This window comes from Cynocephalus volans, chromosome 5 (genome assembly GCF_027409185.1).
Source record: "Cynocephalus volans isolate mCynVol1 chromosome 5, mCynVol1.pri, whole genome shotgun sequence".
Classification (NCBI taxonomy): Eukaryota; Metazoa; Chordata; class Mammalia; order Dermoptera; family Cynocephalidae; genus Cynocephalus; species Cynocephalus volans.
Window position 1 is genome coordinate 63,586,457 of NC_084464.1, and position 13,545 is coordinate 63,600,001.

At 42.2% G+C, this 13,545-nt stretch overlaps 1 protein-coding gene across 1 annotated transcript in view; it reads right to left on the reverse strand.

Annotated features, from left to right (window-relative positions):
* Nucleotides 1-13,200, reverse strand: part of ELOVL5 (ELOVL fatty acid elongase 5) — a 66,234-nt gene extending 53,034 nt beyond the window's left edge. Inside the window, exon 1 of the mRNA XM_063097250.1 lies at nucleotides 13,104-13,200. The gene's annotated coding sequence lies outside the window, so the exon portion shown is untranslated. The remainder of the gene's footprint in view (nucleotides 1-13,103) is intronic.
* Nucleotides 13,201-13,545: the final 345 nt, after the last annotated feature.

Genomic DNA, 13,545 nt, shown 5'->3' on the forward strand with positions numbered 1-13,545 from the left:
AGATGAGGAAAGTGAAGCACAGAGACTTAGTAATATAGAGGCTCATGCTTATGCAACTAGTGGCCAGTGTAGATAACAGGAAAATTCATTGCTATTCCCTTTCATCATACACTTTCACACAACAACAAAATTGCCTAACAACACATTCCCCAGTGACACTGTATCTACAAATAGAGTAACTCAATTTTACTGGTACCTGATTCATGTATCACAGAACCTGAAATTATAAACACCTTGAAAGAATTTCGTGGAGTAAAATCAAAGGGAGGCTAAAGCTATTATTTACTAGTACCCCAAATCGAGCTCTACACGATCCAACGTTATAAAAAAAGTTTTCCAGAGACTACATGATGGGTGATATCTCAAAGGATTGAATGCTAAAGCGGAGAAGAGGATCCAGCTATCTCTTATTAAGCCAGATGCTTAAGAGATTGGCAAAAATGTCAAGCAATGCCTATTTTCACTCAATTTTTTTTTGTTTTGGAAAATATATTTTTTATGAACATATTATGTTATAATGTAATGAGTTAACTATTATTTTTAGATGTATTAATGATTATTTAAAATTTTTATTTAAAATAATTTAAAATTAATTTCTAATAGGGTAAATACCAATAGATATAACACACAAAAGCTCTTTGAGGTTCTCAATAAGTTTTAAAAGTATAGGTCCTGAGACCAAAAAGTTTGAGAGCTGTTGTATTAAAAACTGTGTATAGAATTTTTTCCCCTCTGAAAGGTTTTATTTCCAAAAAGACATTATAAACCTAGCTTCTCAATTTAAAGGCAAATATACCAAATACACCTCAAAAAGAATGAATCTTTATATGTGAATTTAGGAGTTAAATTATACTTCGAGTGCAAAGAGTTTAAAAACACTCAAATACTTGAAGTTTGTTAGAATAGTCACTTTGAAAATGAGTTAATAATGAATAAAGTTTCTATTATAATTAAAAGTAGTCTGTGAAATAATTAAGTTCTTACCAGTTCCCTACTAACTCATCAAATTATATGTAGTATGGTATTAAGAGAAATTCAACACAACCAATCAAAGAGGAGTGAGTTGATTTTCACGTTATTGTGTGGGCATAAAAACTCTAAGTTTCTTTAGCCAAATCATGATACTAACTCTGCTTGCAAATGAGGACACTTCTCATGAAAACTTACTCATCAAAAACAAATTTTAAATCATAAATGATAAGAAGCAAGTTTCCTGTGGTTAAATTACATTAGGTAATACTGCAAACAGAATGCATTCAATTATATTCACCAGACAAATGTTGCAAATTGCAACAAAAATAATTCAGGTTAAACACTAGGAAAAAATTCTTAATTTTTAGGTGGATGACACAATGGACTCTTACAAAGGGTTGCTGAGTTCCTTTCACTGGAGAAGTTTAAAGAAATTGTATAGAAAAATCACGTCCAATGACACCCAATCCTGTATCCCTAATCCCAACTTCAAGAGCCAGTTTCCATCTGATCTCTTTCCACCCACATGTGGTGCTCCTGAACCTCAAACTCAACAAACCCAAAACTGAAATCATCACCCTTCCCTCACAACCATGTCTTCCTTCCAACTCCCTTATTTCTGTTACTAGCCCCATAATCTTCCCAGGAATCCAGCCTTGAAAGCAGATGAGGCCCTTCTACCTATACTGGACACCAGGCTCACCAGGCTTCAGGTCCTGTTGATAGTTTCACAATTTTGGCCACCCCCAACTCCTATCTCTCTCCTGTCTCAGTCTTATCACACCTTCTGCAGAACAGTCTTCCATGGTCTCCTTGGCCTCCAGAACCTCCTCCTATCCACTCCATCTAATAAATGAATCTGTCACATTAATCTCTTAAGACAAGCCACAGCTTTCATCCACTCTGCAAACAAATACCGACTACCATATTAGTTTTCTATGGCTGCTGTAACACAAACTGAGTGGTTTAAAACAACACAAATTTGTCTTACAGAGCTGAGGAAATCACAAGTCCAAGATGAGTCTCACTGGGATAAAATCGAGGTGTCATGTCAGCTGGGCAGTACTCCCTTATGAAGGCTCTAGGAGCCTTCCTTTCTTTGCCTTTTCCAGGTTCTACAGGCTGTCTGCATTTCTTGGTTTTTGGTGCCTTCCTCCATCTTCAAAGCCAGCAACATTGGACCAAGTCTCCTCACAGTGCCTTCTTTCTGGTTCTCTTCTGCTTCCCTCTTCCACATTTAAGGACACTTGTGATGACCCACCTTGATAATCCAGGAGTCTCACAATCTTAAAGTCAGTTGATTGGCAACCTTAATTCCATCTGCAGCCTTAATTCCCTTTTGCCTATAACCTAAAATATTCACAGGTGTTAGGATTAGGACACAGACATCTTTGGAGGGCCATTATTCTACTGACCACAACCACCTACTGACACAAGGTACCAGAACAAGCAAAAGTTAAATAAAATGCAGACTTTGCTGTCAAGATCATGTTAGTCCTTTGATTCCAAATGTTAACTGGCTCCCCATTAATTAAAGAACATACCTCACCTTTCCTACTGGATTATAATCTTTTTGTTGGTAAGTGTATTGTCACGTGTCTCTGTAGGATTCACATTCCACAGCAGAGGGTAGTGCACAGAAATGCTTAACACTGAGTGAGTGTGAGTGATCAATGAATTAATGACCAAGTGGCTACTTAAGCAGACAGGCTCTGTCCAACATACATGGCCTATTTTAACTTGGGCTCAATATTGCTGCCAACCAAATAAGGTTAAAAAAGAGTACCAGTTTCCACCATTATTTTATCATGTACTGGTATGGTGTCTAAACACCAGAGTTCACTCTGTTATTTCCTTGGGCACTGTGCCACCGGAGTGGTCTATTGCTGGCACAGTCTACTTGAAAGCTGTACAAGGTAATAAGCAAGCAAGGCCCTTTAAAGTAATAGCACGTATCACCTCTGCTTCTGGGCAGGTGGGATGTCTAGCGATTTGTATGATCTCAGGGCTGTTGCTGTTCTACTCCCTCAGCCTTGATCAGGAACACTGGTCTTCCAGAGTCCCCTACCCAGGTGGGCTCCTCACTCATGCAGTATTACATATCCTCAGGATTCTCAGGCTATATAGGGGCTTATTCAGCTTCACACAGGCATTAGCACAGATTACAGAACTGACTATATTTGAAAGGTACATATGTATTTAGAGAAAGATTCATGCAAATAATTATTAGATACCTACATTACATGCCAGACAGTATGTAGGTAACTAAGAATGTAGAGATAAACATGCCAGACACCAAGCAAAGCACTACATAGGTATTGCCTCATTTAATTCTTAGGATTCAAGACTAGGAAAGTGCTGGTCATTCTCACTTTAAGAATGAGGAAACTGAGGCACATAGAGGTTAGGTGTTAGGACCAAGGTCATACAGCCAGGAAGGAGAGGGAACATCTAATTCAGCCAAAAAGTTCAAAGGTGTGAAGGTTTCACTTATGAAGAACAGGGCCTATTCAGTTATCATTTCTTTTGCTTTTGTGTTTGTTCAGTTTTTGGTGGGGGAAAATTGACAAGGAAGCCATCCAAACATCGTATGTGTGGAGCAGAGATGGGAGCAGGCAAGGCAAAGGGAATGCAAGTCTTGGTGTGTTCATAGTTAAGCAGGCAGGGGCAGGATCAAGACACTGGATCAAGGGTTGCCCAGAAAAGTAAATAAGCCCTTTTAATAAGAGTAAAGAAGGCTTTTCAGGTGGAATAAAATGATCCTATTAACATGTCAGAAGACCACTTTGGCAACAGAGTAGGAACCAGAACACAGGGGAGATAGAAAAGAGCCAGGGAGAAACTGTACTTGTCTGGGAGAGTACTGATGTGCTGTGAAGGCTGGGGCAGTGGGGGTGGGGGGAGCTGAGAGGGACAGTGAGGAGCCAAAAGGGACAATAACTGGTGGCTGACAAGTGCTGGAAGAAAGTGGCTGATCAGAGAAGGATCCAAGCATTGCTTCAGCTTGATGTATTGAGTAAATTTGTGGGTGGTGGTGCTCCTGACCATGTTGGCCAATAGGAGAGGTTTGTGGGACATCCAGGTGAACTCAGCTAATGAGACGTTATGAGTCTGGAGCTCAGAAGGAAGAAATAGATTAGAAATAAATATCTGCGATTGGCAATGAGTGGGATGGGTAGATACTTGAATCCATGGGCAAGTAGATGACCCAAAGAGATTTGGTCTTCCAACAGCATTTGGTAACTACCTCAATCTTGAATTTTGGGATATGCCCATTTCTCAAAAATATGATAAACTCAAACCCGAACTCTGTACCAAGGCTCAATGAAAAGCACCTATGTCACTGTCACTACAGTCACAGCTAATTTCCTTTGGAATCACCGAGCCCATTCTAAACCTTACTATTCCTTGCAAAGAAAACAAAAAGGAGCTACACCAAAAATGAAACCACCATGGTATTTATAGCACTTTCCTAGGGACATGGAAGTCCTGAGATAATGTCTTTATGGGGCTCTTTGGAAATTCCCACCTGTTTCACAGAGCAACCACCTTCTTGGATGAAGCATACTTGTAGAGAAGAAAATCAACGGCAAAGCTAGATAATGGACTTCAAGGTATTATATGTGCCTCTAACGATTCCCTTAAAGACTGGGCTTAAAAAGGTTAGGATTTACTGCAATGATATTCTAAACATTTAAACCAACAGACTGCAATTGCAAATAACTGGGAGACAAATATTCAAGAGGATTTTAAGCAACATTTTCTTCTATGGGCAGCTAATTATAATTCTTCTCTGATTGCAATCTCTTAACTAATGTGATTACTTGAATATTCAAAATAAATTACCATATTCTCCATGCTAATTTGTACAAAATACACAAAGGAAGTATGATAGCCTCAGCTGAAAGTAAAGAGGGTGGAAAAACATAATTTATAAAAATTAGTTATGCAACCCCACAAAAGAAAATGTCTTAAAAGAATTTAATACAAACTTGTGTTACATAAATAAGGCACGTAACATAAAAATACATTTTTTTAAAAAAATTCAACCTAAAAACCCACATTTTGTAACTGTTATTGGGGTGTGGGAGTGAATGAGGAGAGGAGAGGCAGAGTTAAAATGCGTAAAAAAGAAAAAAAACCCTACTACAATATGGCATTTTTTAAAAAGCAAACACAACCTAGTAATCATGTATTCATCATTTCTACAGAATGTGTCTAAAGCCAACAGCTGTTTTACCACCCGGTCAGATTCCATGTTAATATATGAAGATATTTCAAAACTTAGAAAACTCAGTTCTGAAAGGGTCTTAGAATCCAAGAAAACTGAAGGTGGTGTGAACCATGTCTACAGCCTGAACACCAGCACAGCAGTCCTTAACAGGGCTTGTATTAGAACGACCTAGTAAGTGCTTTCAAAATATACATGATTTAATCTCCACCGAGGGAAATCATATGGAGATGGAGTCCCCCAGAGCATTTTGGAGTGGTTCCCTTCCAGCCTGCACCTCTCTGGTCTTATACACCTGATAAATCAAACCCAGATGGGGCTGGGGCCAGGTAAGAAAATCAATGCTAAATGCCCTCAGCCAGCCATGCTAGTCCAGCCAATCGATGCCTGTGCTTTTGAACACTAGTTTCTTACATTAATAATTACAGAGCTCTTCTGTGTTTGCACTACTGATGACTCCAAAAAGAGGAGGTTGAAGGTCAGAATATCTAAAAAAAGGAGCAAAGGAAGAAACAAAAGGTCACCCTTTCAAGGACTGATCATAAATGTTATTCCCTATTAGCTTTCTTTGTTTAAACCTTTGGTAACTATCAACAGAAGCCCTATGCTGGTTATACCCTCAACCTTCCAGAATGTAATGATGAATAAGAAACTCAACTTTGTTTCCTCTAGTTTCTGCATCTACCCTCAACCTTCCAGAATGTAATGATGAATAAGAAATTCAACTTTGTTTCCTCTAGTTTCTGCATCTAGAGCTGTGAATGCACAGATTACTATTTAGGTCTGACAGGTGTATGTCACAGCAGGGTGGCTAATAGCACACTGCACCAGCCTGCCTGCATTTGAACCCTGGTTCTGCCACCTACTAGTATGGGCTTTGGACAAGTGACTTAACTCTTCTCTACCTTAGTTTCCTCATCTATAAAACTGGGGTACTCATTTCACGGGGTTCTGTGAGGCCAAAATGAATTAATATATTTTGAGCACTTCGGAAAAGCACCCGGTAGGGGGTACTGAGCAGATATATTCAGTACCCGCAGAACAGCCTTGTTTTTTTCAAAATGTGCAGGGTATTCCACTGCCCAGCTATAGCACAATTTATTCTTCTGAAGGACATTCACTCCGCTAACTCTTCCAATCTTTCGCTATTATAAACAATGCTTCAATAAATATCCTATATAATAGAGGAATCTTTTTACCATGTGTAGTGGATTGAATTATGTCCCCCCAAAACTCACTGAAGCTTGAATTGTGTTCCCCGAGTTTCAAGTATTAGAAACTTAGCTCCTATGGTGATTGTTAAGAGGGTGGGAAATCCTATTACGGTAACTGAAAAGTGGAACTTTGAAGAGGTGATTGGATTGTAGGACCGTGCAGTAGTGAATGGATTAAAAATGGTGGTCAGGGGAGTGGTTCTGAGGGCTTTAAAAGAAGAGGAGAGTCTGTCTTTCTCTCTGCTGTCTTTGCTTCCACCATCCTGCAATGTGAGACCCCTGGGTCACTGTTGCCACCACCAGATGGACTTTGGACTTCCCAGCCTCAGAAACTGTAAGCAATAAATTTCATTTCCTTTATAAATTACCCAGTTCCAAGTATTTTGTTATAGGTAACAAAAATGGACTGATACACCATGCTAATGAAATTTAGTGCCCCACTTAACTTTCATGTATAATACTGATAATTCCAACACCCTCCAAAGTAGGCACAGGTACTATCACCTCCAAGTTCTAGATAGGACCTAGAGTCTCAAGGAGGTGGAGCGACTTACCTGCCCAAGACCACACAGCTTAAGTGGCAGAGCTGGAACCCCATAGAGGTGTGTGGCTGCTAACCTGAAAGGCATCTTCTTCAATGTGCTTCCTACAGCTTTCCTTACTTAAAAGAAGCACAGCAGATGCTCTTTTAAATGTACCTCAGATCAATAAACAGAAATATTCAGAAGTTCTGTCAGAAGACACAAACTCAAATTTTCACAGAGGTGCATATTAACTAACAAATACAACTGACGGAGGTGTCAACAACTTCCATAAATACTAAAGTAAGTTATTTCTTCTGCCAAAGACAAAAGCAGAGGTACCCTGAACACTACCTCCAGGGACATACACACATTGCCAAACTCCTGGGGAAGCAAATGAATAATTATTGAATTTGGTACCAAGAGAGCTATTCTTTGGGGAAGGAGAAATTCATAACAATCACTTTGTCACAGCATTTGCTGTGCTGAGACAAAAGGGGAACAAGTACTCTGGTGTTCAGAAGCTTATATAAAATACAGACCTGATGTGGCCAGTTCTCCAGCCCGGCTTGAATTAGGTCTGTTTAGCATGGGCTTATAAGAGATTAGTTCTGAAAGGATGAAATTGTTGACATGAGGAAAAGGAAGTGGCAAAGGTGCCACATAATAGAGATGGAACCTATAACCAACATGTGCTAGCAGGGGATGCTAACCTAGTATAATGATAAGAATTATAGTAAAAAGGTAAGTTTCAAGAAAATTGTTATTCTCTTCATTACAGAAAGCATGACAGTATCAGCACCAATAATCTTAAAACGAATTAGAAACTATTTCCTAAATCCCAGACAGCAAGATAACATCAAACAAAAGATACAAAAGTCTAACTTCAGATATACTAAGACATATTCTTGCCTGAGTGCAATTACAACTGTGCTTTCCACAGAAATGGCAGAAAACAGGAGAGGAGGAAGGGTAGGAATTTTGTCTAAAAACTCACAAAGTATGAATATTTTAAATCCAGGAACCATACAATTCTAAAAGCAAATGCCTACAAGTCAACTAAAAATGTTCCCATAAAGGAAACATGCCAGTGGGAGCCCAGTGGGAACCAAAAAGTTTGGTAATGATAACACTTATGGGTTGAAATAGGGGTCAGGTGTGAGTGTGGGTCAGGGTTCCTATTATAGTAACTCAAAATTAGGGCAGGTTAGATTCCTCAACAATTCCCCTTGTTAGGCCAAAACGCCTCAATTATGTTTTACAAGAGCTCTTAGCAGTTTGCTTCTGCTACTGTAGTTTCTATCACTGATTCTGACATTTCTAAGACCTAAATGATCTCCACTTTCCTTCTCTATCCCTGGCCAAACAGAAACAAAGGACTTGCTCTTGGCAAAAGTGAAAATAAAAAATTTAATCTTTCATTTTAAAGGAAAAGAAACCAATGCCCAGAGGTGATTTTCTTATGGATATTGGCAAGTTAGGACAAGAAACCACAACAGCCAGATGATACACAAGAATGAAGCATACTACTTAAACAATCATGCCTTTCCAGTCTTCTCGAATTACTTTGGTTTTAATAAACAAACAGACATGCGTGTTTAATAACAAACATGCATGTGTGTTACTATAAACCTGTATCATGAGGGTATGTGTATTTCAGTATCTATTATTGAGCTGAAGTAACCCAGCTGGTGAAGGAGCCCAGCAGCCTTAATTCTTACCCCTGGCTCTGCCAGTAACTGGTCATATGAGCTTTAGCAGTACCGGGCTTTCCATTTCTGACCAATGATACTTTACTGAAAGGTGCAGGAAGCATTCCAATTTCAGTAATATTAAAATGTGGGAAACTGCCTGCAGTGATTTTAAAATGCCACTGATTATATGCTGCATCTCTACCCAGATATTAAAAATGAGAAAAACTGGGTCTGAAAATGGATAAAATGTGGTAGAAACGTACCTGCAGAAGGGCAACAACAACAAAAAAAGGGTTGACCATGAAGAGGAGGAATCTGGACTTGATGGGAAGAAATGGCTTGTGTGGATATCTACCTGGGCTGTTAGGATATTTCCATCTGGTTACAGACCTTCCTTCTCTCCTTATTATAGCACATTTCTTTAACCACCCAGTCTTAAAGCACCCTTCCATGTGCTGGCCCTCAAATCCAATTGGTCTCCAGGTCCTATCCCGGACACAATCTCCTCCAAACAGCTCGCTCCAGTTTGTGTTCCTGGCGGTGGCTCCAGGTCAGGCTTTATCACTGATCTGGCCACCTCTAATAGCCTCCTAGACCCTCTCCACATTCCTAGCCTCTGTCCATGCCAATCCAGCAGTCTGATAAGACTCATATTTCTGGAGCACAGCACTCATAATGCACTCCTAGTTCCTCAGGAGAGAGGAAGGCAAGCTAGGGGGTGTTTGAGACCATCTGAGCTGGAATGCTTAAGTGCCTAAATTTCTCTGGGCCTCCATTTCTTCACCTGTAAAGTGGGAATGCTTGAGTACCAATTGATAATAATTGAGATAAGCCCCTGAGAAGCACTCAATGCAGGATATGACACATAATAGCTCAATAAAAGTCAGTCATTATTATTATGTCAATAACTTGCCTTTCTAACCTTTTCTTCCACTTCTGCCCTCTCTATCAGCTTCGGCCAACTGCAATGATTCCACACTTGTTTGCTCTCCAAGCTCCCTCTTGCCTACAAGGCATGTCCTCCTAAATTCAAATGCTGATTAAATTCAATTTAGTTTAAATCCAATTATCTGTTTAGTACTGACATCCTGAAGGTGCTTACAAATAGACATTGCAACTGACTTCCTCTTGTTTATGCTGGCCTTCCCTAAAGGTGTAGCAGTCAGCAAGGTGAGGTGACATTTCGCCCCACTTCCCCCTTTCTGGGATGAGCCCCAGGTTATCAGACTTCCACTGTGCCAATTACTGCTTCAAGAAACCAAGGCCTACATCAATCACCTCAAGGCCAAAGACTCTCTTTGGATGGTGATGGGAAGGGAAGTCCCCATGTGTGACTATGGTGGCAGTTGCTGGCAGTCTTCTGGCAAAATCAGCCTAAGGACATAACCAACACCTGAGAAGACTTCACAGAAATGTAGCAAAAGTCCTACCCTTTCCAGGTCAGGTGGGTTGTTAAGCCTCTCTGAGTCGGGTTTTCTCTTTATTGAACTGAACGCATCCTGACCAATTCAGCAGTGCTGGGCACTGATATGTCTAACATGGATAGTTCTGCCATAAAGCTTTCCCAGATATAGGTAGACAAGTCCCCCAGAAATCTGTTTCTGACTTTCCTTTTGGTCCAAGGAGTATATTAAATATGGGTGTATAAGCCTTAAAGTGTAAACTAAATCGGAAGCCCTTTTGAATCAGGAACTGTTATTCACCTTTGTATACAACCTCCTCCCCCCGCCACACACATTAAATACACGCTCAATAACAAGTCAATGAATTAATAGAAAGAACAAATCAAGTATGGGCTAAAAGGAAGGGAACAGATTTTAGGCAGATTTGAGAAATGACAAATTGTTAATCTTGGAGGGCTTAAGATGGACCTTTTGGCACAAGGGTAGATTTTTAAATTACGGAGTAACAGAGTTACATAAATGACACATAGCCCATTGGACAAATAATACTAACAGTACCATATAAGGATAGATGAAGGAATAGTTATGTTGCAGGAGCCAGAGCCATGTGAATTTGCACCAGTCACTTGGCATCTTTAGGCCTTAGTTCTCAATTCTTTAAAAAAAAAAAAAAAAAAGGTGGGGGATAAAACTTCAAAAGAATGTTATAAGTCTTATGTGCGGAAAGAAACCATTAATAGGTAGATGTTCACATCAATAGTACCTGAAATGGAATGCATGCAAAGAAAGACTTATTTGTGGGTAAATAATGGGAGTATTATCCCATTGGTAGCAAGAACTGGTAGGCAGAGAATAGGAACCCAAACAAATTACAAGTTTCTTAAAGGAGAATAAGGATGTGGCCAGGAGAAAAAGAGGTAAAACTACTCACACTCTATTATCTACTTAGGCACAACGTTACTCTAAAGGAAAGTAAACAGTTTCGCCTTGATATTTGTATAATTCAAGTTGGAAATAAGAGACCCAAGGATAGATGCTCACCTCTAGAAGCAGGAAGATAAGCAATAATTATGCTGAGAACAAGAGAGGAAGTAAAGGAAAAAAGACTCTTGCAAACATCAAACATCCAAAAATTAAGGCCTCTAACCAAAAAGAAGCTCTGTTGATCCCAGGGAATGAGAAGGAAACATTTATCAAATCACCATTTGGCAAACGCCATCCTGGGCGCTTTTCATTTGTATTATCTCTTGAAATCCATAATAATCCCGCCACGTAAAACGCCCATTTACAGACAAGGAAATTGAGTCAGGGGAGTGAGGACAGTGTCTGAAGTTATGAGATACTTTTCTTGAAAAATCTGACAAAAATTTTAATAAGCTCTCTACTTTCACTTTTCAGCAAAATTCTATCCTACGTTCTGTAAAATTACCCGTCTGTAACCATCAATAACATTTTCCCTTTTGTCTTCAGTTAGAAAAGAAAAGAAAATGCAAAAAGAGAAACAGTCCAGAAAAAGTTCTGGCAATGAGAAATTATAATCTGAAATACGAATCTAAAAGGAAAATGATCAACATTTTTCTGTCAAGTGCAGAGCTTTCCTTGATAATCCCAGGCAGTGACCTGAGCTGACCAGATATGTGATCCACTTGTCCCCAGCCACAGATGGGAAAGCTTAAGTGTTTGTCCACAGCCATCTAATGCAAAACCGGCTGTCTGTATCTGTAGATTCTGCCCAAATGCTGTTGGCTGAGACGTGCAAGCAAAACAAGTGCAGACCAACAGGTTATCTGCCAAGTGGTTAGGGGAACGAGTTACAAAACCTAACAAGCAACACCAGCTCTTCGGTACAGCCCTATAAAGCACTTCCTGCCTCTGGTCCCGCTATTTTAAAAAATAATGTTGCTCGCTCCTCACAATTCCCCACCTCTCGGTTCCCCAGCCCAGCTAATAAGTCACGCACTGGATTCCGTCCCCTTCCATTCCCTCGTTGCAAAACTTGGCCAAATGCATTCTCCAAATTTGCATTTGAGGAGTCGTCAGATGAGCTTAACTCCATCAATCGTGCGGGTGGGAAACCACCAAGTGCAAGAGCACGGAAAGGTTGCAAGACAGTTCAAAAAGAATACCTCTTGCTCTGGGCACTACTCCCTCTCCCCCTAGGTGGAGAGGAGGAAATCTTACCGGCGTGGAAACTGTAAAAGGACACTTTTCCTTACAACTCACAACACAACGCACCCTACGCCTCCCCCAGCCCAGGGCTGCTCCCGCCTCTCCTGCGCCCAGACTCCCTAAAAGGGACGCCCTGGTAGCCCTCGAGTCCCCGCCCCCTCGCTTTCCACCGGCCTCATCCCTTCCCAAGTACCGAGGACTGCAGTTATCTGGTTTTAATAAAAACCGACGTGGTCCCGGGCTGCAGGCTTCCCTCCGAGGGGCGGAGGCGGGATGAAGAGGAAAAATAGAAAAGGCCGAAGCTTCCCCGCACCGCTAGCTCCGCAAGCTCCGGTGGCCGGTGCCCACCCGACCCGCGACTCCGCACAGGGTCTCCGAACTGACCCAGGTTTTGTTCCCCCCTTTTGACCCCCCCCCCCGCCACCTCCTAAAGAAAGTTCTGACTCCGAGGGCGCTCCCGGACCTCCCACCCGCGAGTTCATCCCGACAGGGCGGGAGGACACGAGCGCACAAACCCACTCATTCCGTCTCCAGTCTGGGCACAGTATCTTGCCCTCCGGGCGCCTGTCAGCGCGCCAAAGTGCCCGCCTGCTGCCTCCACCCGCCGAACAGGTGCGACAGCATCACGGCAGAAACTCCCGAGGCGCCCTGCCTCAGCTTCGGCGGGTTCTTGCCACGGCTTTCCCCGAGCCCGTGGTCCGTGCCCCAGGAGCTGGCAGGGCTGGCGGCCGCGGGCCGCGCCGATCCTCGGCCGCGCAGACGGAGGGCGGGCCGCGCCGGCAGCTATTTCTCCGCACCAGGTCCCAGACCTGACGGCAGTTCATTCCGGCCGCGCGCTCGCGCGGGTGTCATGGCCGAGCAGCGGCCCCAGGCTAAGTTTCCTGAAGCTGACGACTTACCTCTTGGCCCCAGGGGCGGCGGCACCTTTGAGAAGCAGCAAGGCGGCGGCGGCGGCGGCGGCGGCGGCAGGAGCGCCCGTGGTCAACCAGAGCAGAAGAGGATGTGGTACGAAAGAACCGGTAACGAGGAACCGCCGCGATGAGAAGAGGAAGGCGCCGGGTATCTACAATCAGAACGTGGGCTGACCGTGACGTCACAATGGCGCGGCCAGCCAATCGGGGCCCGAAGGCTGAATCAAACGCTATGATGTCATGCGGCCCCGGAGCCAATCGCCGGACAATAGAACTTTCGTGATTGTAAATTCTAGAATCCGATGCAGTGGGGAGCTGCGACCTGGGTTGGTCCCCTCTGGTTCACGTGTCTGGCAATTTTTCCCCTTTCTTCCTAATAAGCCTGCGTGGAACGCAGAGGCTGCGCAATAGCAGCAGTGAAGTTCCTTAT